The sequence below is a fragment of the Pan paniscus genome, chromosome 20 (assembly GCF_029289425.2).
Source record: "Pan paniscus chromosome 20, NHGRI_mPanPan1-v2.0_pri, whole genome shotgun sequence".
NCBI lineage: Eukaryota > Metazoa > Chordata > Mammalia > Primates > Hominidae > Pan > Pan paniscus.
Genome location: NC_073269.2, coordinates 47,136,895 through 47,158,791, shown reverse-complemented (window position 1 = coordinate 47,158,791; position 21,897 = coordinate 47,136,895). Strand labels below are relative to the sequence as shown.

Below are 21,897 nucleotides of genomic sequence, written 5' to 3'. Positions count from 1 at the left end.
CTGAGATGGCAGCAGTACCGTCCAGCTTCGGCTCGGCATCAGAGGGAGACAGTGGAAAGAGGGGAGAGGGGAGAGGGGAGAGGGGGGAGGGGGGAGGGGAGAGGGGGGAGGGGGGAGGGGGGAGGGGAGAGGGAGCTCTATCTACCACACAGTCCTTCCTGTTGTGTTGCTGTTTTTTGAGACAGAATTTCACTCTTGTTGACCAGGATGGAGTGCAATGGTGCAATCTCGGCTCAGGGCGACTTCCGCTTCCTGTGTTCAAGCAATTCTCCTGCCTCAGCCTCCTGAGTGGCTGGGATTACAGACATGTGCCACCACACCAGCTAGTTTTGTGTTTTTTTAGTACAGATAGGGTTTCTCCATGTTGGTTACGCTGGTCTCGAACTCCTGACCTCAGTTGATCTGCCTGCCTCAGCCTCCTAAAGTGCTGAGATTACAGGCGTGAGTCACCATGCCCGGCCACCATCCCTACTTCTAAGATGAGGGTAGCACCTCACCTTGTCCACAGGTAGTTGTAAATGACACCTAGAAAATCCCCATGACAACACAGGTAATTCCCAGACACATTACTCTAGTGGGAAAACTAAGTCCATTGATTCACATGATAGCATGATATTCTCGTGACACATGGAAAATGATGAAAAGAAAACAATAGGCACTTGGGACCTTCACCTATGTGATGCAACTCTATTTGGTGGGGAGGGATCCTTAGATCTGCGACCCCCTACTGGGGGCCTGGTAGCACTTTGCAGGCCCTGGCCGACTGTCAGTTCTGCTGAGTCAGGCTTGGAGCTTTCACTCACTGACTCCTTCATTTGTTTCTATACACATATTTACTAAACGCCTATTGTGTACCAGGCACTATGTTCAGCTCTGTGGTGAGTCCTCACAGGCCTTCCTTGTCTGGAAGTGTGAGGGAGAGCTCAGCCACAGGATCACAAGTAAATGCAGCATTGTCAAGGACATAGGCTCAGTAAGGAGGGGCAGCTGGTGTATGAGAGCATATGGTGGGGACCTGGGGGTCAGGAAGTCTTCTCAAGGGAGCTACTGCTTGCCTGGATGGCTAAGGAACCCCAATAATGAGGAACGGACACTGTTCTTGCACTGACATTAACCAAGATGACCCACCCACATCCTCAAACAACAACAACAACAAAACAAACTATTTACCCAAAGTCCTCCCTGTGAGAAAATGGAAATCTTTACTGCAACAAAGAAGGGGAGAGGGTCAAACATGTCTATTCAAAACTTATCCCAATGCTTTGGGATGTTGAGGCAGGAGGATTGCTTGAGGCCAGGAGTTCAAGACCAGCCTAGGCAATATAGTGAGACCCTCCCCCAACACGTCTCTACAAAAATAAAAAAAAAATAGTGGGGCATGGTGGTTCACACCTGTAGTCCCAGCTACTCTGGAGGCTAAGGCGGGAGAATCTCCTGAGCCCAGGAGTTCAAGGCTGCAGTGAGCTATGACTGTGCCATTGCACTCCAGCCTAGGTAACAGACTGAGACCCTGTCTCTAAAACAATTAAAATGAAAAATTCAATATCATTCCTGACAAGCCTCCACTTTCTATGAACTAACAAGATAGCCACAAAGATCCTTTCGAAAACTCATTTTAGGCAAATATGAATTTCATTGACAGTTTTGCTTGTTTCAGAATTTGTAAAGGATTGGGATATTCAATGACCATGCCAGCTCTCATAAAGAAAGGGGGCAGTGAGATACCAAGAGCTAGAAGGAGCAGCAAATTCTGTTAATAGAGGCATGATTGGTGCCCAGATAGTGTCTGCAGAGTTTAGAGAAAACCCTTAAAGAGAAGGTTCAGTGAATTGTGTAGGATGTCTTTGACCAGAATTTAAACCTATGCACACTTTCCTAAATGTTATCACTCCTCACACTGCAGATGATTTTTTTTAAGAGACAGGGTCTTGCTCTGTTGCTCCGGCTGGAGTGCAGTGACGTGATCATAGCTCACTGCAACCTCAAACTGCGGGGCTCATGTGATCCTCCTGCTTCAGTCTCCCAAGTAGCTGGGACTACAGGCACAGGCCACCACGCCTGGCTGAATTTTTAAAAAAGTTTTGTGGAGACAGGGTCTTGTTCGGTTGCCCAGGCTGGTTTTGAACTCCTGGCTTCAAGCAATCCTCCCACCTCAGCCTCCCAAAGTGTTGGGATTACAGGCATAAGCCACCACATCTTTGACTGTTGCCCAGTGGGATGGTGAGCCACCCAAACAACATCTTACCTAATCATAAGACTCCTTGGCTCCCTCCATGTCATTCCCCTGAAAAATCTAAATGTTCCATAATTTGAGAGTCTATGACCCAATTACTTTGTATCTTCCAGGTAAAGTGACAGTGTCTAACTAATAACCAAAAACCACATGTTTTGACTAAGTGTCTAAGATAAATATATATGTATGACAATTATCACATTCATCATTTGTATGTCCACGTATTCTGTCTAAGCAAATAATTTTAAAATTCATAGTACCATTGGCATATATACTCTGTATATATGCATATTTACTCTATCAGTAAAAAGACCATTGATCAGAAATAAAAAAACTCTATTAATAGCAAAAGGATAACAAGCCTAAGATTCAGGAGTATGGTCAACATGAGAGGGGGAAGGGGAAGGTATTGTCAGTATTCTAATTCTCCCATTGGAAAATGGGTTGATTGATTACTAATAATAAGTAGATAATTAAACATAAAATCATGCATGTTAAGCATTGATAACCCAGGTAAATACTGAGCAAGTGGCAGTTGCCAGTATAGGGCATTATGCATACTGTTGATAAGCACTCCCTACCCACACTGCTTTGCTGCTCTCCCTCTCTCCTCCACTCTCCTGGCACTGACATGGGCTAGTCTGCTCTCTCTCGTTGGCACAGCAAACTCTATTTGATTTGTGCCACCACCTCTTTTACCTCATTATTTCAGTGGCAGGCAGGTACCCAAAGATGTAACAGAGGATGGCAGAGAAGAGTGAAATTCTACACCTGTGGCTCATACCCAGACACCTCTTCATGCCCATTCACCCCTCCAAGGACAGTGCCCCCATGCAGTTCCAATTCAGAGACAGGGTGTCAATCTGTTACCCAGGCTGGAGTGCAATGGCACCATCAAATTACCTATGATAACCTATTTGATAAACCAGTGTTATGTACCTGAATTGGAGAAGCATAAATTGGTACTTATGGTATTAAAATTTGTATTTAAGAGGCTGTAATTCCAGTGTGAAGCATGCACTCATGGAGACACTGGATGGCGCCTGATCCTTCCCGAGTTCTTAAAATTTCCATTACTAAAAGCTCTGCATTCCATGACTCATCATAGAAGAGATAAAATGATCCAAATTATGAAAAAATATTAATGAGGTGACTGTTCTAATGGTTTATAACTAATATTTGATTTATCAAATCCATAATTCTAGTAAGACAACAAAAACCAAAAACCACAGGTGATATATTTCTGGGACTTGGTAGATCATTTGAACACTTGAAGATGGAGTTAACTCAACTGCCACCTTCATTGCATGTTTTCTGGTTGTATTAAAGCTTTTTTATGCACAAAGATCCATGCCATAACAGTAGCTAAAATGTTATTAGAAAATGTATTTCCTTACTAGGCATTCCTGGAGAACTCTCCAGTGGTAGAGGTACTTGCTTCACTAGAGAAGTGGTAAAATAGTTAAATAAGGTATTGAAGAAGGAATTAATGAAATCAACTATAACCTAATAGTAGTAGTAATAGAAATTTTAAAATCCTTTTAAAGTTGCTGCAAAGTGTGACCCCCACCTTACATTCAAGTTAAAAGAGAATATTAACAACCTGTCTTCTCTCTGTGGACAATGGACCTTATCTCTTCTTCCCAACTCCACATCCCTTAAAGTTTATTACAGGCCCAGTGAGTTCCTGCATGGCTGCAGGGTCATAAGACTGATAAGTTTAGGTTGCAACACATGTCTTTCTCAAGATGTAAGAAATGTTAATTAACTGCTTTGTTTCTCCCTTCTGTAACTTGCTTCCCACCTCATGTAGTTCCCACCTTAAGATGTTTAAAAGTAGGAAAAGCCCTTTGTTCGGGGCTCAGACTTTCTGGACATATTTCTGGCTGAGCCAGTGGTCACCTTAATTTAATAAACTCTCCTGAACCTTTTTTGGTCTCTCCAGTCTTTGATTGTCCCGCAACAGTATTACAAACAAAAGGCATTAGGCAAAGCATGCTGAATTGATTGGAGTCCCTTGGTCAAAGGTATTATTGATTGACGGCAATCAGATCCACTCCTATTGGAAAGACATAGATAGATCACTTGTAAAATAGTAATAGGAAGTCCTATGCCCCAATAATAGAATCTCATGTATCTCCCACGCTTATAAACTCTGATATGACTCAATAATGCAAGGCTTTAATACATTATGCCACTGCATGTTTTCACCAGGTAAAAGGAGTCATTGATGACCCATCAGTTGATGACAACCAGACCTTTCACTATCTATAATTTAGAGGTTGGGCTCTTTGGAAAAGACACCAGAGAAACTGTCCTTGAACTCCATTGGAAGTAACCATACCAGGTTCTTCTAAGACTGTCCTTGTACTCCATTGCAAAGGACAATGCCAAGTTCTTCTCTGTAGCAAAACTTCAGGGTCTGGGATCTTGGATCCACATCTCTCAATTGAAAAGGGTCCTTCTAGACTCCTAGAACTTTATGTCTGTTGAGACCTTAAGGCAAAGCTGACCAGGAAAGTTTTTCCCAAGAAGCAGTTGGCATCTTATATGTGGACAGCTTTTCCAAGACTGTGGATCAAGATTTCTCTTCCATCATGAAAGCATTATCTTTTATCCTTTCTTCCCTGTTTCTTGCTGTCCTAACCCTTTCCCTTTCCTTACAAGAAAATCCATAGGACTATAATCTGTGAATGGCTTTAGCAAAGGCTTATACCCTAGGAAAAAAAAGAAGCAATTGTTGAGTTTGTGAGCCAGTTCCCCAAAATCAGGAAATAATTTCACTGGTGCCAATGCCTCTTTGTGTTCCCAATGGGAATCACCCGGAAACCCCAAAGGAGGAGTGGAAAGCTATATCTTGATATTCTAGACATCAATTGCCACTTGCTTTTTTGCACTCACTGGAAATATTTGATAGTGGTTATGTTATTAGTTATTTAATATAATAACAGTATGTAATAACATACTATTAACTAATAACTAGTTATTAGTTAATATAATACAATAACAGTATGTAATAACATTCTATTAACTAACTAATAATATAATCACTACCAAATATAGAAAATGTATCTGAATGATGGCTGCAAAAAGCATATTGTGCTTCCAGGCATCCCGCATAGGACCTGGGGACTACCTATGTGGGTACGGTTAATTGCATGTGTAATGTTACTGAATTAAATATGGTAAAGTGGCCAGGCATGGTGGCTCGTGCTTGTAATCCCAGCACTTTGGGAGATTTAGATGGGAGGATCGCTTGAGGCCAGGAGTTCGAGACCAGCCTGGTCAACATAGCAAGACCCCCATGCTATAAAAATAATTAAATAAATAAATAAGTAAATACAGTAAAGTCTCTCTCCAACTAAATGTGGCTATGCACCCTTGCAGCATGATAGAAAGAGACCACAAAAAAAGTGAGCTTCCCACCTTGTTCAAGAGCTGTGCAGACTTATGTGTAAACAAATTTAACTGATCTCTGCTCTAATGCCAGTAGGTGACCCTCTTTTCCAACCCCACAAGTGCCTACCTTGGGTCTGCTGAGGTTCGCTTACTCTGTTCTTTCTCCTCACTGGCCCATAGCTTGCTATTTGGCCTAGCTCACTGCTGCTTTCCAAATTTTTTCCCTGAGAGTTCCCTAATACCTCCCATAGTTAAAAGCCAAAACGGTCAATAACTGAAATTACTATCAACCTCAAAGTCGATGAAGATAAGTTGGTTTCTGCAGAGAAAAGGTTCCAATGGAGTCCCTGGGTGCTCACTCTTGGTGATATTGGGGTGACAGTTGTATGGAATCTGAGGCTAATTTATACATTAAGGGACATCTTGGATTATGTAGCCAATTGAACCTCCAAGGAGTTCAGATGGGTAGAAGCCACTCTCCAAAAGGAGGATGAGAACATTGTATTAAACAAAAACGCTTAATGGAACATCATGCAGTTTTAGATCTCCTCTTTGCCCATCTTGGAGGCTTGTGTATGGTGCTGAACAAAATCAAATATTGTTCTTATCTTTCCCGTGAATTTACTAGTACATATAACTTAATTTAAAATGTGGCTGACAATGCTGTTTCTCTAGACACTGCCACCAAATACACTAAGGTAAATTCTCAGGGGAAAAAGAAGATACATATTTACGGGTGCAGGTAACAGTTGATTTGCAAGCATCCCGAATGGTGATGGCAAGTGATATGGTTTGGTTCTGTGTCCTCACCCAAATCTCATCTTGAATTTTAATCCTCAGATGTGGAGGGAAGAACCTGCTAGGAGGTAATTGGATCCTGGGGGCAGTTTCCCCCATGCTGTTCTTGTGATAGTGAGTGAGTTCTCACAAGATCTGATGGTTTTATAAGAGGCTCTTCCCCCTTGGCTCTCTCTCTCTCTCTCTCTCCTGCCACCTTGTGAAGAAGGTACTTGCTTCTCCTTCACCTTCCACCATGAATGTAAGTTTCTCCCTTAACTTCTACCACAATTGTAAGTTTCCTGGGGCCTCCCCAGCCATGTGGAACTGTGAGTCAGTTACATCCCTTTTCCTTATAAATTACCCCGTGTCAAGTATTTCTTTATAACTGTAAGAATGGACTAATACAGCAAGCCTATCACAAGGTTTTCTATTCTTAATGTTTCTTCTAGTGGGTCTCCAAGGTACTATGACATGTGTTACCAGGCGAACTACAAAAACAAATGCCTCTGTAAATCAAGTTATTTTATAGCAAGCTCTGGTCCTTAATCACCACTGTGCTCTGAACAAAGTATATGACCAATTGGACTCTAATACTATTGAACTATCTTTATTGCCTGAGCTTTGAATTATTTGATTTTGATCAGTTTGGTTCATGGAGACTCCTGGTAAGGTACAGACTTCATTTTCTTTGTATTACCCTCCTGAGAGCCATCATAACAGTCTCCCTGATGTGTTGTATTTTCTCGAGAGTCTTGGCCGGGTGAAATGGCTCACACCTGTAATCCTAGCACTTTGGGAGGCCGAGGCAGGTGGATTGCTTGAGCCCAGGAGTTTGAGACCAGTCTGGGCAACATGGTAAAACCCTGTCTCTACAAAAAATACAAAAAGTAGCTGGGCGTGGTGGCATGCACCTGTAGTTCCAGCTACTCAGGGGGCTGAGGCAGAGGATCACCTGAGCCTTGGGAGGTCAAGGCTGCAGAGAGACATGATCATGCCACAGCACTCCAGCCTGGGTGACAGAGTGAGACCCTGTCTCAAAAAAAAAAAAAAAAAAAAAAGAGAGAGAGTCTTAAATGCTCATATGCAGCCATTCTTTGTACATCCAATGGCTTCATTACAGGATGAATAACAAAAACATGAAGAAAACAAAGAATCACTCAACTACTTTGACATTGTCCATTGTGAATTCCATACTGAGAGCAAACAAATCCATTATGATGGTGACAGAAGTAATGTTGATGCCCAAGGTTTTGGTCGATCTCAAAATTTTGAGGCTCATCAAAAGGGGAGAATTGTTTAATTAAATTAAATTTGACATAAAGTTCTCTCTGCATAGAGTGAACTGCAACCTAACTTGGGAGGGAGTATATTCTTCTTTTTTTTATTTTTATTTTTTTGAGATGGACTCTTGCTCTGTCGCCCAGGCTGGAGTGCAGTGGCACCATCTCTGCTCACTGCAACCTTCGCCTCCTGGATTCAAGTGATTCTCCTGCCTCAGCCTCCTGGGTAGCTGGGATTACAGGCACACACCACCATGCCCAGTTAATTTTTGTATTTTTAATAGAGACACAGTTTCCCCATGATGGCCAGGCTGGTCTCAAACTCCTGACCTCAGGTGATCCACCGCCTTGGCCTCCCAAAGTGCTGGGATTACAGGCGTGAGCCACTGCACCCGGCCCAGATGAATAGATTCTTGCGACAAGTAGCCAAATGTTGGCTAATCAGAGCAGCTGGGCTTTCAGTCCACCACAGGCTGCTAGCTCCTCAGATTGTGACCAAGTAAGGCAAGCTGTGATCTGTGGCCAGCCAGGCTGTTTCTGTATGTCACCTCCTTTTTCTGCCTGTGAATACTGCTTGCCCATACTGCCGTGTGGTGTCTCTCCTGGTTTAGGGAGTTGTCCGATTCATAAGTCACTTCTTTGCTCAAATAAACTCTGCTAAATTTAATTTGACTGATGTTTTTCTCCTAATACTACCACCCATCATGCTTCACTATGCTCTGTACTCACCAACCATCCCCGTGCCACCCCTGACTCTGGAAGTCTGCCTCATTCTGTTTGGTGAAGGATCCCCAAGTACAGAGACAAGAAGCAGCCCACCCTCAGACCCCATTCGTCTGTGTCTTACCCTCAGAAAGGATTTGAGTAGGCCTCTTCTGTCCATCTGCAGAAGGTTCCCCAAAAGGGGCAGAGGGCGGGGCCCTGGTGGGAGGGTGCCATGGGAGTTAGGGTGACGCTGAACCAGGAGTAGCAAGAGGCCTGTGAGGAGTGCAAGGAAGAGGAGGACGCTGAGCTCCATGGTTCCAGTCTGACTGCCCTGCACCCCACTGCAGCCTCTAACTGGGCCTTTTATCCTGAACCTGCCTCTTCACTCAGTTATGAAACTTCATCCATTCCCCGCCTCCTTTCTCATTATCGTCAAGGAGCATTAGCTTAGAAAAAGGTGTTAGGGAACCCAGACTTCCTGCTTAGGCAACCCAGCGACCTGATGCCTATCCCTTATCCACTCTCTAGATGTTGGCAGGGATACAGTGGTAGAGATATCAAAGTCCACCTGAGCATGTGAACGTATGGGCGTTTGTGTATGAGTATGTGTATTTTTGTAAGCATAGGTGAGCATGCACACTTTTTTACTTAGCTTTGTCTGTTTGTTTATGCTTCCGTGCATTTCTCCATGCTTGCTTGCATCCGTGTATGTGCTTATATGATTTTTATATGTAAAGGGGTGTTTGTATTTATGCAAATGTGCAGGCGTGTGTTTCTGTGGTTGAATCTGGGGGTGCTTATGTGTATATCCTTGCACGTATGGAGCTTCCTTGTATTTATACAGTTTCATATATGAAAGTGCATTTACATTTGTGTGTTGTGGAGGTGGTGGTAGTGTGTGTTCAAAATTGGGAGGCTGGCTGGGTGCAGTGGCTCACACCTGTAATCCCAGCACTTTGGGAAGCTAAGGTGGGCAGATCACTTGATGTTAGGAGTTCGAGACCAGCCTGGCCAACATGGCAAAACCCCGTCTCTACTAAAAATACAAAAATTAGCCGGGCGTGGTGGTGGGCACCTTTAATCCCAGCTACTCGGGAGGCTGAGGCAAGAGAGTCACTTGAACCTGGGAGGTGGAGGCTACAGTGAGCCAGGATTATGCCACTGCACACTAGCCTGGGTGACAGAGCAATACTCTGTCTCAAAAAAAAAATTGAGAAGCTGATGAAAAGAAGGAATTGTTCAATTCAATCAAATCTGGTCCACTGCCTTTGTCGCATAGCAAACTGTAACCTAGCAATATGTGAACCAATTGTGTGTATCTGTGTGTGCTGGCGTATTTGTGCTTGTGTGTTGGTGCATCTCCTAGCCCCTCTCTTTGGAAGCCTGCAGACGCTTGTGGGGAAAAGAAAGAGAGATCAGATTGTTACTGTGTCTATGTAGAAAAGGAAGATATAAGAAACTCCATTTTGATCTGTACTAAGAAAAATTGTTTCTGCTTTGAGATGCTGTTAAGCTGTAACTTTAGCCCCAACCCTGTGCTCACAGAAACATGTGCTGTATTGAATCAAGGTTTAATGGATTTAGGAATGTGTGGGATGTGCCTTGTTAACAATATGTTTGCAGTATGCCTGGTAAAAGTCATCACCATTCTCCATTCTCGATTAACCAGGGACAGAATGCACTGCGGAAAGCCACAGGGACCTCTGCCCAAGAAAGCCTGGGTATTGTCCAAGGTTTCCCCCCACTGAGACAGCCTGAGATATGGCCTCATGGGAAGGGAAAGACCTGACCATCCCCCAGCCCAACACCCGTAGAGGGTCTGTGCTGAGGAGGAGTAGTGAAAGAGGGAGGCCTCTTTGCAGTTGAGATAAGAGGAAGGCTTCTGTCTCCTGCTCATCCCTGGGAATGGAATGTCTTGGTGTAAAGCTGACCATTCCCATTCATTCTATTGAGATAAGAGAAAACCACCCGGTGGCTGGAGGTGAGATATGCTGGCAGCAATACTGCTTTGTTACTCTTTGCTAAACTAAGATGTTTGGGTAAAGAGAAACATAAATCTAGCCTGTGTGCACATCCGGGCACAGTACGTTTCCTTGAACTTATTCATGATACAGATTCCTTTGCTCACATGTTTCTGTGCTGACCTTCTCCCCACCTGTTGCCCTGCTACACTCCCCTCACTAAGATAGTAAAAATAATGATCAATAAATACTGAGTGAACTCAGAGGCCGGTGTCGGTGCAGGTCCTCCGTATGCTGAGCACTAGTCCCCTGGGCCCACTGTTCTTTCTCTATACTTTGTCTCTGTGTCTTATTTCTTTTCTCAGTCTCTCGTCCAACCTGATGAGAAATACCCACAGGTGTGAGGGGGCTGGCCGCCTTCAATGCTCAGGGTCTATCTCCAGTGTCCCCTCCTTTATCAGTCCTTCTGTGACAGCCATAGGTGGAAGTGATGGGAGAAACAGAATGAGGGGCAAGAAATGCAGAACTAGTGAGTCTCAGAGGAAGAGGTGGTCAGTTGGAGGGAGACAGAAACTGAGACTGGCAGGTGCAGCGATCGGGTCCCCTTGGTTTCTGATCACTCTAACTAGCGCTGAGGGGGTTCTTCCCAACTATCTTCATGGTGCAGGAAATTTCTCTGGCTCTATCTCTCTCTAACTTTATGTCTCTGTTTTCCCCCTGGAGACTCTTGAGCTCCACGTGTGTGGAAACTGGGTCCAGTTTGATTGATGTCTACTGGACTCCCATATGTCTCTATCTTCACTGTGAGCCTGCACCCACACAGCCTCTGACAGGGGCAGTCCATATTTGCACAATTTGGATGTGAATGTGTCTGTGTCTGCCTGTCTCATCCTAGGCCTGACTTTTGACCATGAGGCAACATCTTTCTTGCAATGTTAACCAAACTCTTTGCTGGATCCAGGATCCTGACCCTCAAGTTACTTTGACCCAGGAGGAGAAGACAAACAGTCCTGATTTTTAAGAGGTGGAAGCTGTACTTTCCTGATCCTGGAGAGGTGCCAGCACAGACCTTTCCAACCCAAGGACCTGGGTCCTGCTGTGCTGTGTCATCTGACACTAAGATTGAGTCCTCATTCCAGCCCCAGCGTGAAGCACCGATGGGGAGGCGTGAAGTGCTTTACACACAGTGACTCAGTGTTTACCCTGAGTCCAGAAGTTACTTTGACCCAGGAGAAGCAAACAATCCTGACTTTTAAGAGGTGGAAGCTGTACTTTCCTGACCGGGGAGAGGAGCCAGCGTGGACTTTTCTGACCCAACGACCTGGGTCTTGCTGTGCTGTGTCATCTGACACTAAGATCGGGTCCTCATTCCAGCCCCAGGGTGAAGCACCAGTGGGGAGGTGTGAAGTGCTTTACACACAGTGACTCAGTGTTTACCCTGAGCCCAGAAGTTACTTTGACCCAGGAGGATAAGACAAACAATCCTGATTTTTATGAGGTGGAAGCTGTACTTTCCTAACACTGGAGAGGTGCTAGCATGGACTTTTCTGACCCAAGGACTGGGGTCCTGCTGTGCTGTGTCATTTGATGCTAAGATTGAGTCCTCATTCCAGCCCCAGGGTGAAGCACCAGTGGGGAGGCGTGAAGTGCTTTACACACAGTGACTCAGTCTTTACCCTTTTAGGGAGGTATTGTTGCCATCCCCATTTTATAGATGGAGAGATTGAAGCACTGACAGTTTGCAAGTCTTACCCAAGGTCATATAGTGGGTTAGGGCTACATTGTCCAATATGATAGTCACTTGCTGCATGTGGCCACTAATTAAGTACTTGAAATGTGGTCCAAATACTATTTACAATAGCAAAGATAGGGAATCAACAGATGAATGGTTAAATAAAATGTGGTATATATACACCATTGAATACTATTTAGCCATAAAAAGGAATAAAGTCTTGTCTTTTATAGCAACATGGATACAACTGGAGGTGATTATCTTAAGTGAAATAAGCCAGGCACAGAAAGTATCACATGTTCTCATTCGTAAGTGGGTGCTAAACAATGTGTACACATGGACCTAGAGAGTGGAATAATAGATAGAACCTCCAGTGCAATTTTGAATCAGAGTGGTAAGAACAGCCATTCTTTACTTGCTCCCAATCTTAGAGGGAAAGCATTAAATCTTTCACCTTTAAGTATGATGTTGGCTGCAGATATTTTTGTAGATGCCTTTAGTCAGGGTAAGAAATTCTGTTTATTTCTAGCTTGCTGATAATTTTTAATCAGGAATGGATGTTGGATTTCCATCAAATGTTTTTCATGTCTGTATTATTATTGGGAGAACCCACCCTCAATATTTCAACATAGGTTCTTTCTATTTTCCATAAGTGTTGGCCAGCTGAGAAATAGAGACAGTACAAAGAGAGGAATTTTACATCTGGGCCACCAGGGGTGACATCACATATTGGTAGGACCATGATGCTCACCTGCGTCTCAGACCAGCAAGTTTTTATTAAGGGTTTCAAAAGGGGAGGGGGTGTAAGAACAGAGAGTAGGTACAAAGATCACATGCTTCAAAGAGCAAAAAGCAGAACCACTGATAAGGGCCTAACAAAGATCACATGCTTCTGAGGGAACAGGGCAAAGGGCAAAAGCAGAACCACTGATAAGGGTCCAACAAAGATCACAGGACGAAGGGCAAAAGCAGAACCACTGATAAGGGTCCAACAAAGATCATAAGGCAAAGGGCAAAAGCAGAACCACTGATAAGCGTCTATGCTCAGCGGTGCACATATTGTCTTGATAAACATCTTAAATAACAGAAAACAGGGTTCAAGAGCAGAGAACCAGTCTGATCACAAATTTACCAGGGTTCAGTTTTCCCAACCCTAGTAAGCCTGAGGGTTCTGCAGGAGACCAAGGTTTATCTCGGTCCTTATCTCAACTGCACAAGGCAGACATTCACAGAGCAGCCATTTATAGACCTCCCCCCAGGAACGCATACTTTTACCACGGCATTAATATTAATATTCTTTGCTAGGAAAAGAATTTAGCAATATGTTTCCTACTTGCACGTCCGTTTATAGGCCCTCTGCAAGAAGAAAGAAGAAAAATATGGCTCTTTTTGCCTGACCCCACAGGCAGTCAGACGTTATGTTTGTCTTCCCTTGTTCCATAAAAATCACTATTATTCTGTTCTTTTTCAAGGTGCACTGATTTCATATTGTTCAAACATACATGTTTTACAATCAATTTGTAGAGTTAACACAATTATCACAGAGGTCCTGAGGTGACATACATCCTTAGCTTCTGAAGATAACAGGATTAAGAGACTAAAGACAGGCATAAGAAATTATAAAAGTATTATTTGAGAACAGATAAATATCCATATTAAGATGAAATCTTCACAACTTTTTTTATGTTTCAAAAATAATTGTAATAAGTGAAGAACAGTTTTGCTCCTTCCATTAAACATATGAATTTACAAATTATAGTGATATATTTTTCTCTCTGGGTAAATATGAGTAATACAGAGAACAATGTGTAAAACAAATGGTTCCTGGAAAAATAGGAATAAACAAAAAGTACTGATCAGTACCGGTGGCTACCCATAATTAACACCACTAGTCAAACTCTCAATAACCACATAGAAAAAGGGTTTAACTGTATATGCTGAGGTAAATGTCTTACAGAGCATACCTCTGTATGACACTTACATACAGCATGTAAGTGTATAGAGAAAGCACGTACTTTCTCTATTTCTTTTTTTATATATACTTTAAGTTCTAGGGTACATGTGCACAACGTGTGTACATGTGCCATGTTGGTGTGCTGCACCCATTAACTCGTTATTTACATTAGGTATATCTCCTAATGCTATCCCTCCCCATGGTGTATATGTGCCATATTTTCTTAATCCAGTCTATCATTGATGGACATTTGGGTTGGTTCCAAGTCTTTGCTATTGTGAATAGTGCCGCAATAAACATACGTGTGCATGTGTCTTTATAGCAGCATGATTTATAATCCTTTGGGTATATACCCAGTAATGGGATGGCTGGGTCAAATGGTATTTCTGGTTCTAGATCCCTGAGGAATCACCACACTGTCTTCCACAATGGTTGAACGAGTTTACAGTCCCACCAACAGTGTAAAAGTGTTCCTATTTCTCCACATCCTCTCCAGCACCTGTTGTTTCCTGACTTTTTAATGATCACCATTCTAACTGGTGTGAGATGGTATCTCATTGTGGTTTCGATTTGCGTTTCTCTGATGGCCAGTGATGATGAGCATTTTTTCATGTGTCTGTTGGCTACATAAATGTCTTCTTTTCAGAAGTATCTGTTCATATCTTCACCCACTTTTTTTATTATACTTTAAATTTTAGGGTACATGTGCACAATGTGCAGGTTTGTTACATATGTATACATATGACATGTTGGTGTGCCGCACCCATCAACTCATCATTTAACATTAGGTATATCTCCTAATGCTATCCCTCCCCCCTCCCCCCACCCCACATGATGAGTTCATGTCCTTTGTAGGGACAGGGATGAAGCTGGAAACCATCATTCTCAGCAAACTATCGCAAAGACAAAAAACCAAACACTGCATGTTCTCACTCATAGGCGGGAATTGAACAATGAGAACACATGGACACAGGAAGGGGAACTTCACCCACTTTTCGATGGGGTTGTTTGTTTTTCTCTTGTAATTTTGTTTGAGTTCTTTGTAGGTTCTGAATATTAGCCCTTTGTCAGATGAGTAGATTGCAAAAATTTTCTCCCATTCTGTAGGTTGCCTGTTCACTGTGATGGTAGTTTCTCTTGCTGTGCAGAAGCTCTTTAATTTAATTGGAGCCCATTTGTCCATTTTGCCTTTTGTTGCCATTGCTTGTGGTGTTTTAGACATGAAGTCCTTGCCCATGCCTATGTCCTGAATGGTATTGCCTAGGTTTTCTTCTAGGGTTTTTATGGTTTTAGGTCTAACATTTAAGTCTTTAATCCATCTTGAATTAATTTTTGTATAAGGTGTAAGGAAGGGATCCAGTTTCAGCTTTCTACATATGGCTAGCCAGTTTTCCCAGCACCACTTATGAAATAGGGAATCCTTTCCCCATTGTTAGTTTTTGTCAGGTTTGTCAAAGATCATACGGTTGTAGATGTGTGGTATTATTTCTGACGGCTCTGTCCTGTTCCATTGGTCTATATCTCTGTGTTGGTACCACTACCATGCTGTTTTGGTTACTATAGCCTTGAAGTATAGTTTGAAGTCAGGTAGCATGATGCCTCCAGCTTTGTTCTTTTGGCTTAGGATTGACTTGGCAATGTGGGCTCTTTTTTGATTCCATATGAAATTTAAAGTAGTTGTTTCCAATTCTGTGAAGAAAGTCATTGGCAGCTTGATGGGGATGGCATTGAATCTATAAATTACCTTGGGCAGTATGGCCATTTGCATGATATTGATTATTGCAATCCATGAGCATGGAAAGTTCTTCCATTTGTTTGTGTCTTCTTTTATTTCGTTGAGCAGTGGTTTGTAGTTTTCCTTGAAGAGGTCCTTCACATCCCTTGTAAGTTGGATTCCTAGGCATTTTATTCTCTTTGAAGCAATTGTGAATGGGAGTTCACTCATGATTTGGCTCTCTGTTTGTCTCTTATCGGTGCATAAGAATGCTTGTGATTTTTGCACATTGATTTTGTATCCTGAGACTTTGCTGAAGTTGCTTATCAGCTTAAGGAGATTTGGGGCTGAGACAGTGGGGTTTTCTAACAGAATCATGTCATCTGCAAACAGAGACAATTTGACTTCTTCTTTTCCTAATTGAATACCCTTTATTTCTTTCTCCTGCCTGATTGCCCTGGCCAGAACTTCCAACACTATGTTGAATAGGAGTGGTGAGAGAGGGCATCCCTGTTTTGTGCCAGTTTTCAAAAGGAATGCTTCCAGTTTTTGCCCATTCAGTATGATATTGGCTGTGGGGTTGTCATAAATAGCTCTTATTATTTTGAGATACATCCCATCAATACCTAATTTATTGAGAGTGTTTAGCATAAAGCGCTGTTGAATTTTGTCAAAGGCCTTTTCTGCATCTATTGAGATAATCATGTGGTTTTTGTCTTTGGTTCTGTTTATATGCTGGATTACATTTATTGATTTGTGTATGTTGAACCCGCCTTGCATCCCAGGGATGAAGCCCACTTGATCATGGTGGATAAGCTTTTTGATGTGCTGCTGGATTCAGTTTGCCAGTATTCTATTGAGGATTTTTGCATCAATGTTCATCAGGCATATTGGCCTAAAAGTCTCTTTTTTTGTTGTGTCTCTGCCAGACTTTGGTATCAGGATGATGCTGGCCTCATAAAATGAGTTAGGGAGGATTCCCGCTTTTTCTATTGATTGGAATAGTTTCAGAAGGAATGGTACCAGCTCCTCCTTGTACCTCTGGTAGAATTCAGCTGTGAATCTCTCTGGTCCTGGACTTTTTTGGTTGGTAGGCAATTAATTATTGCCTCAATTTCAGAGCCTGTTATTGGTCTATTCAGGGATTCAACTTCTTCCTGGTTTAGCCTTGGGAGGGTGTATGTGTCCAGGAATTTATCCATTTCTTCTAGATTTTCAAGTCTATTTGCATAGAGGAGTTTATAGCATTCTCTGGTGGTAGTTTGTATTTCTGTGGGATCGGTGGTGATATCCCCTTTATCATTTTTTATTGCATCTATTTGATTCTTCTCTTTTCTTCTTTATTAGTCTTGCTAGTTGTCTATCAATTTTGTTGATCTTTTCAGAAATCCACCTCCTGTATTCATTGATTTTTTGAAGGGTTTTTTGTGTCTCTATCTCCTTCAGTTCTGCTCTGATCTTAGTTATTTCTTGCCTTCTGCTAGCTTTTGAATGTGTTTGCTCTTGCTCCTCTGGTACTTTTAATTGTGATGTTAGGGTGTCAGTTTTAGATCTTTCCTGCTTTCTCTTGTGGGCATTTAGTGCTACAAATTTCCCTCCACATGCTGCTTTAAATGTGTCCCAGACAATCTGGTATGTTGTGTCTTTGTTCTCATTGGTTTCAAAGAACATCTTTATTTCTGCCTTCATTTTGTTATGTACCCAGTAGTCATTCACGAGCAGGTTGTTCAGTTTCCATGTAGTTGAGTGGTTTTGAGTGAGTTTCTTAACCCTGAGTTCTAGTTTGATTGCACTGTGGTCTGAGAGACAGTTTGTTGTGATTTCTGTTCTTTTACATTTGCTGAGGAGTGCTTTACTTCCAATTATGTGGTCAATATTGGAATAAGTGTGATGTGGTGCTGAGAAGAATGTATATTCTGTTGATTTGGGGTGGAGAGTTCTGTTGATGTCTTTTAGGTCGGCTTTGTGCAGAGCTGAGTTCAATTCCTGGATATCCTTGTTAACTTTCTGTCTCATTGAACTGTCTAATACTGACAGTGGAGTGTTAAAGTCTTCCATTATTATTGTGTGGTAGTCTAAGTCTCTTTGTAGGTATCTAAGGACTTGCTTTATGAATCTGGGTGCTCCTGTATTGGGTACATATATATTTAGGATAGTTAGCTCTTCTTGTTGAATTGATCCCTTTACCTATGTAATGGCCTCCTTTGTCTCTTTTCATCTTTGTTGGTTTAAAGTCTGTTTTATCAAAGACTAGGATTGCAACCCCTGCTTTTTTTTTTCATTTTCCATTTGCTTGGTAGATCTTTATCCCTTTATTTTGAGCCTATATGTGTCTCTGCATGTGAGATGGGTCTCCTGAATACAGCACACTGATGGGTCTTGACTCTTTATCCAATTTGCCAGTCTGTGTCTTTTAATTGGAGGATTTAGCCCATTTACATTTAAGGTTAATATTGTTATGTGTGAATTTGATCCTGTCATTATGACATTAGATGGTTACTTTGCTCATTAGTTGATGCTGTTTCTTCCTAGCATTGATGGTCTTTACAATTTAGCATGTTTTTGCAGTGGCTGGTACCAGTTGTTCCTTTCCATGTTTAGCGCTTCCTTCAGGAGCTCTTGTAAGCAGGCCTGGTGGTGACAAAATCTCTCAACATTCGTTTGTCTGTAAATGATTTTATTTCTCCTTCACTTATGAAGCTTAGTTTGGCTGGATATGAAATTCTGGGTTGAAAATTCTTTGCTTTCAGAATGTTGAATATTGGCCCCCACTCTCTTCTGGCTTGTAGAGTTTCTGCCAAGAGATCTGCTGTTAGTCTGATCGGTTTCCCTTTGTGGCTAACCTGACCTTTCTCTATAGCTGCCCTTAGAATTTTTTCCTTCATTTCAACCTTGGTGAATCTGACAATTATGTGTCTTGGGGTTGCTCTTCTCGAGGAGTATCTTTGTGGCATTCTCTGTATTTCCTGAATTTGAATGTTGGCCTGCCTTGCTAGGTTGGGGAAGTTCTCCTGGATAATATCCTGAAGAGTGTTTTCCAGCTTGTTTCCATTGTCCCCGTCACTTTCAATTACACCAATCAGATGTAGATTTGGTCTTTTCACATAGTCCCATATTTCTTGGAGGCTTTGTTCATTTCTTTTTACTCTTTTTTCTCTAAACTTCTCTTCTCGTTTCATTTCATTCATTTGATCTTCAATCACTGATACCCTTTCTTCCACTTGATCAAATCAGTTACTGAAGCTTGTGCATGCATCACGTAGTTCTCATGCCATGGTTTTCAGCTCCATCAAGTCATTTAAGGTCTTCTTTAAACTGTTTATTCTAGTTAGCCATTCATCTAATCTTCTTTCAAGGTTTTTAGCTTCTTTGTGATGGGTTCAAACATCCTCCTTTAGCTCAGAGAAGTTTGTTATTACCGATTGTCTGAAGCCTTCTTCTCTCACCTCATCAAAGTCATTCTCTGTCCAGCTTTGTTCCATTGCTGGTGAGGAGCTGCATTCCTTTGGATGAGAAGAGGCGCTTTGATTTTTAGAGTGTTCAGCTTTTCTGCTCTGGTTTCTCCCCATGTTTGTGGTTTTATCTACTTTTGGTCTTTCATGATGGTGACGTACAAATGGGGTTTTGGTGTGGATATCCTTTCTGTTTGTTAGTTTTCCTTCTAACAGTCAGGACCTTCAGCTGCAGGTATGTTGGAGTTTGCTGGAGGTCCACTCCAGACTCTGTTTGCCTGGATATCACCAGCGGAGGCTGCAGAACAGCAAATATTGCAGAATGGCAAATTTTGCTGTCTGATCCTTCTTCTGAAAGCTTCATCTCAGAGGGGCACCTGGCTTTATGAGGTGTCAGTGGGCCCCTACTGGGAGGTGTCTCCCATTTAGGCTACTCAAGGGTCAGGGACCCACTTGAGGAGGCAGTCTATCTGTTCTCAGATCTCAAACTCCATGCTGGGAGAAGCACTACTCTCTTCAAAGCTGTCAGACAGGGACATTTAAGTCTGCAGAAGTTTCTGCTGCCTTTTGTTCAGCTACGCCCTGCCCCCAGGTGGATTCCATAGAGGCAGGCAGGCCTCCTTGACCTGCGGTGGGCTCCATGCAGTTTGAGCTTCCTGGTCGCTTTGTTTACCTACTCAAGCCTCAGCAATGGCGGATGCCTCTCCCCCAGCCTCGCTGCCACCTTGCAGTTCGATCTCAGACTGCTGTGCTACCTGTGAGTGAGGCTCCATGGGGGTGGGACCCTCCAAGCCATGCGTGGGATATAATCTCCTGGGGTGCCGTTTGCTAAGGCCATTGGAAAGGCATAGTATTAGTGTGGGAGTGTCCTGATTTTCCAGGTACCATCTGTCACGGCTTCCCTTTGCTAGGAAAGGGAATTTCCTGACCCCTTGCACTTCCCGGGTGAGGCGCTGCCCCGCCCTGCTCCATGGGCTGCACCCACTGTCTGACAAGTGCCAGTGAGATGAACCCAGTACCTCAGTTGGAAATGCAGAAATCACCCATCTTCTGCATCACTCACGCTGGGAGCTGCAGACTGGAGCTGTTCCTATTTGGCCATCTTGGAACCTCCTCCTCAAATTGGGATTATTTTGAAGAAAATGCCAGACCTTGCATCAATTCACCTATAAATGTTTTCACCACGTATCTCTAAAATTATCCCCATTCACCACTGGGGAAACCAAGGCATGAAGAGATCACATAACTTAATCAACATCACTTTTCTGATAGCATTCAGAGCCAGGATCAAAGCCCAGCTCCCTGGATCCAGGGCCCTTGCCATTAACTGTTGAGATGCCTCTGGAAACTTAGATGTGAGTCTTTTTTTTTCTTTGTGTATTTTGTTTGTTTGTTTTTGTTTTTGGTAATGACAGGGTCTCAATGTGTTGCATGGGCTGGTCTCAAACTCCTGGCCTCAACCAATCCTCTTGCCTCAGCCTCCCAAAGTGCTGGGATTACAGGAATAAGCCACCACGCTGAACCATGAGTGAGTCTTAAGTGTGGCATCACTCAGGCAACAAAGAAACTGCCATTTCGTTTCAAAGTTGTCAAATTACTTCTCAAACCAACAGTTGGAATATAAACCTCAGGGATGAAAGTATTGCATCAACGTTAAATTTACTATAGCTGATAAATGTAACTGCAGTTATATCAGAAAATGTCCCCATTTTTAGGAGATACTCTCCAAAGTATTGAGAGGTAAAACCTATGTTGTATGTAATTTACCCTAAGTGGTTCAGAAAAAGTACTAAATAGATATTGCTATGGTTTGCATGTTTTTTATCCATGTTGGAATGTAATCCCCAATGCAACAGTATTGGGAGGTGTGGCCTATGACAGGTGATTGGGTCATGAGGGTTCCATCATCATGAATGGGATTAGGTACCCCTACAAAAGGGCTTGATGGATGGAGTTCACCTCTCTTGGTCTTCCACCTTCCACTATGTGAGGACACAGTGATCCTCCCCTTGGAGGATCCAACAGCACGGAGCCATCTTGAAAGTAGAAACCTGATCCTCACCAGGCACCGAACCTACCAGCTCCTTGATCTTGGACTCCCAGTCTCCAGAACTGTGGGAAATAAATTTGTATTATTTATAAGTAGACTGGGTGCTACTGCTCACGCCTGTAATCCCAGCACTTTGGGAGGCTGAGGTGGGCAGATTACTCAAGGTCAGGTGTTCAAGACCAGCCTCGCCAACATGGTGAAACCCTGTCTCTACTAAAAATACAAAAATTAGCCAGGAGTGGTGGTAGGCGCCTGTAATCCCAGCTACTCTGAAGGCTGAGGCAGGAGAATCACTTGAACCCAGGAGGCAGAGGTTGCAGTGAACCAAGATCATGCCATTTGCACTCCAGTCTGGGCAACAAGAGCACAACTCCATCTCAAAAAAATAAATAAATATGTTACCTAGTCTGTAGTATTTTGTTATAGTAGCATAAAACAGAGTAAGATAGATAGATGATTGATTGATAGAATAGAACAAGTCATATTGGGAATGGGTTAAAATGTTAAGGTGAATCTGCATAAAGAGTACTTTTTTAAACATTTTAATCTGGGCCTCGGCCAGGCGCGGTGGCTCACGCCTGTAATCCCACCACTTTTGGAGGCTGAGGAGGACGTTCAAGACCGACCTGGCCAACAA

General features: G+C 42.8%; 1 long non-coding RNA gene and 2 pseudogenes across 2 annotated transcripts in view; 1 reads left to right on the top strand and 2 right to left on the bottom strand.

The window, feature by feature from the left end:
- Nucleotides 1–21,897, bottom strand: part of LOC100984524 (cytochrome P450 2B6-like) — a 109,923-nt pseudogene that overhangs the window by 20,174 nt on the left and 67,852 nt on the right. The gene's annotated exons all lie outside the window — the stretch shown is intronic.
- LOC100974853 (cytochrome P450 2A13-like) overlaps nt 1–21,897 on the top strand; it is a 122,884-nt pseudogene that overhangs the window by 96,871 nt on the left and 4,116 nt on the right.
- On the bottom strand, nt 3,540–9,093 carry LOC134729628 (uncharacterized). The gene is made up of 2 exons (XR_010110893.1): nt 8,540–9,093; nt 3,540–4,292 (listed from the first exon to the last, which is right to left on the bottom strand). It is a non-coding gene; the product is annotated as an uncharacterized LOC134729628 (long non-coding RNA).